This window comes from Suricata suricatta, chromosome 5, assembly GCF_006229205.1.
Source record: "Suricata suricatta isolate VVHF042 chromosome 5, meerkat_22Aug2017_6uvM2_HiC, whole genome shotgun sequence".
Taxonomy (NCBI): Eukaryota; Metazoa; Chordata; class Mammalia; order Carnivora; family Herpestidae; genus Suricata; species Suricata suricatta.
The window spans coordinates 49,601,363-49,604,991 of NC_043704.1; positions in this window are offsets into that span (position 1 = coordinate 49,601,363).

Below are 3,629 nucleotides of genomic sequence, written 5' to 3' on the forward strand. Positions count from 1 at the left end.
TCTGCCTACAAAATCATTACCTAAATCAAACTCATGAACAAATGCCTCACCCAACACAGTTAAGATTAGTGTGTGTGTGGGGAGCATGCTTGAGATGCTCTCTTCAAGCAAATTTCAAGGGTAGAAAACAGTCACTGTGCTGTACAATAGAAATCCCATATTGATTCATCCTACATAAGTGAACCTTGTTACATTTAAACTTCTAAATAAGCACTGCCAGGTATTTTACCGCCAAATGATGGGTTCATTCTGGAAAAACAGGATTTGGAATTAGTGCCAAACTGGTTAGGCAACACCGTAGCTGAGTCCAGGGAATACAGAAGAAGGCCTGCTTTTCTGGAGACAAGGGATGAGTTGAGAAGTTGCTTATAAGCTAAAGTTCTTTGTAATAAAATGGTAGTTTGAAGGAATGAGGGTTTTTAGTGGTTGAGCTCTTGCCTGGGAAAGATATGAAAACATCTCTTCCTCCGGCTGGAATAGGAGAGTATAACCTACCTCCACGGTTATGTTGGTGGAACATGAAGACTTTCCTTTCCCGCTGGATCTGCCATTGACTATGAGTGATGGGCTTCAGAGGTCGCCCACTGACACCTTGAGATGCCTTGATCATCTCAACATTTCCTTCACCCTCAGTTGCTGGCAATATTCTAATCGATGACTGTCACTTACTTTAATCGATTCTAATTCGATGACTGTCACTTACTTTAATGTTTTTTCAACGTTTATTTATTTTTCAAAAGAGAGAAAGCATGGGTGGGAGAGGAGCAGAGAGGACAGAGCAGGAGTCCCAAGCAGGCTTCATTGGTTGTGGGAGCCCAATACGGGGCTCGAATTCATGAACCACAAGGTCATGCCCTGAACCAAAGTTGGCACTTAGCCAAAGGAGACACCCAGGTGCCCCAATTTTGACTTGTTTTAGATTCCATGTGATTTCATAGAGGATTTTTTCCCCTGTGTGATTCTTATTTCATGCAACAAAATCTCCTCCAGTTTGTATGAGCCACACCCAGGCTCTTCTCTGATGGACCACTTTTGCAGAAAGATTATTTAGAGTTAATCATAATCAAAATTAAGCAGATTCAGGAAAAACGTTTACTTTTCACCTCCCTCTCTAAACAATAATGTACATAGAAAAGCTGCCCCAGCATGAGAGCACTCACCATACGTTACTACATTATGATACAAGCCAGGTCTGGTTAACAGGGAAGAATCCATGAAGGACCTCGTGAACAAAGTTTTCTATGTCCTATTGTTTCAGAGTAGCCCAGAAAATATGTGCTTATTAAATATTTACTTTTCATCTTCCTGTGAATTACATTCTTTACCTTGGTGGCCCCAGACTTCTGATTCCTTGCTCCTCCTCTTCCTTCCTTCCTTCCTTCCTTCCTTCCTTCCTTCCTTCCTTCCTTCCTTCCTCCCATTCTTCTCCCTGACTTCCTTCTCTTCCTTCTCTCCTCTTCAAAGACATACATACCTTACTTTCCCTTTGCAATTTTCCTGTGTTTGTGGAGTCTCCATACACAAACTATTAAATTTGCATTTCTCTTGGCATTTCACATGCCAATTTGGTTCTTAGTCAACCTCCTCTGAGGTTCCAGGTCATGCCTTTTGCATTATTCTAAACTATATTTGGCTCCTCTTTTATACAACCAATGTTATGAAGAATAAGAAATAAGAGAGGCAGGGCACAGCATCTATATTCTGGGGGAAGTATAAGACACCTATTTTCAAGTCCTAAAGTATAATGAAAAGTAACTCACATACATGTTCCTGAGGTACCCAGCATAGCACCATGGGCGTAAAAGCTGTGTGTGTGTGCACAGAGTAAAAGTTCCATAAACACTGCCTTAATGATGTATGTATGTTACCTTTCAAATATAGACTTTATCAGACTATAACTGTTCCAAATACTGTCATGGGTACATACATCTGATGCATTGACCTGTGCTCTCTAGCTTGTGGCTTGACTAATTGTAGCTTGTTTAAGATTTCAACAGACCACTGATGCTGGGGAAACAAGGAACCCGATGTGCCTAGAAGTTCAAGCTTGACCATCGTAGGTCAGTGGCGTTTTCTGATGCCAGCAAGTCTTGAGATCATATCAAGAATGATTAGGCACCGTAGCACTGCTTCTCCTACATATCAACGCTCAGTAGTTCTGTGACTCCCCCTTAAAACTCCCTGCTCGCTATGTGACTTTAGATTGCCTACAACCCCTACATTGGGGAATGAAAACAGTTCTAATAATACAGATTCCTAATCAATCTCATTGGGTCCCTGTCTCTGAACCTATTCCCTTGTGTCTAGGCCCTTTGAGTGTCATCTCTATATCTACTGTAATATGTGACATTTAAAGATATGCCCATGGCGATTACATCATCCAATAAGCCCTCTTGCATGACTGCCAATGATCAAGGCCTGGGCATAACAGGGATCATTGTCCTCTTACAGCATCTGGTCCTCACTAACACCCAGGAATTCAACTAAATCCCGAAGATGAAATAGTATTTCCCTAACGCTCAGAATCCCACCACATTTGCCAGTTCCTTATCCCCCTGACATTTATTCATCTCATGATGCAACCAAGAGCTGCCTATGGCTTTGGAGTAATGGAAGGGAGTCCCTTCGGGTTCCCACCCTACACTGGAAAGAGATCTTCACATTTTCTTACTTTCCGTCCCTTTCCTACAGTATTTAATAATATGAGATAGGTTAACATTGGTGTTGGGATAACACTTCACTCTGTACACATCCATGTGAACACAAACACATTAAACACATTGTTTAATTTATTAATGTATTGTATGCACAAGGTATGTAATGTATTAATAAATACATTTATTTAATTAAATGTATTAACCTCAGACAGACTAAGTTATGCACTTCAAACCCATTCTATTACCATTGTTCAAAATCTAGAATACAAGCCTGCAGAAAATATTTGTTGATAAAAGGTGGGAATACAGACTTCCATAATTTGTAGGCCTGAGGCCATTCTTTTTTTTTAATTTCATTTTTAATTTTATTTAAAAAATTTTTAGTGTTTATTTATTATTTTGAGAGACAGAGCGCAAGCAGGGGAGAGGGTCCAAGAGAGAGGGAGACACAGAATCCGAAACAGGCTCCAGGCTCTGAGGTGTCAGCACTGATGTGGGGCTCGAACTCATGAAACACGAGATCATGACCTGAGCCAAAGTCAGATGCTTAACTGATGAGCCACCCAGGTGCCCCTCCTTTTTTTTTTAATGTTTATTTATTTCCAAGAGAGACAGAGACAGAGCGTGAGTGGGGGAGGGGCAGAGAGAGGGGGAGACACAGAATCCAAAGCAGAAGCCAGGCTCTGAACTGTCAGCACAGACCCCAACAAGGGGCTCGAACTGACAGACAGTGAGGCCATGACCTGAGCCAAAGCCAGACGCCTAATATACTGAGCCACCCAGGTGCCCATTTTCTTTAACTATGCGTATATATAGGGGTGCCTGGGTGGCTCAGTCGGTTACACATAGGATCTCAGCTGGAGCTCCGCATCGCACTTTGTGCAGACACTTAGAGCCTGGAGCTTCCTCAGATTCTGTGTCTCCCTCTCTGCCCCTCCCTCACTCATGCTCTGTCTCTCAAATATAAATAAA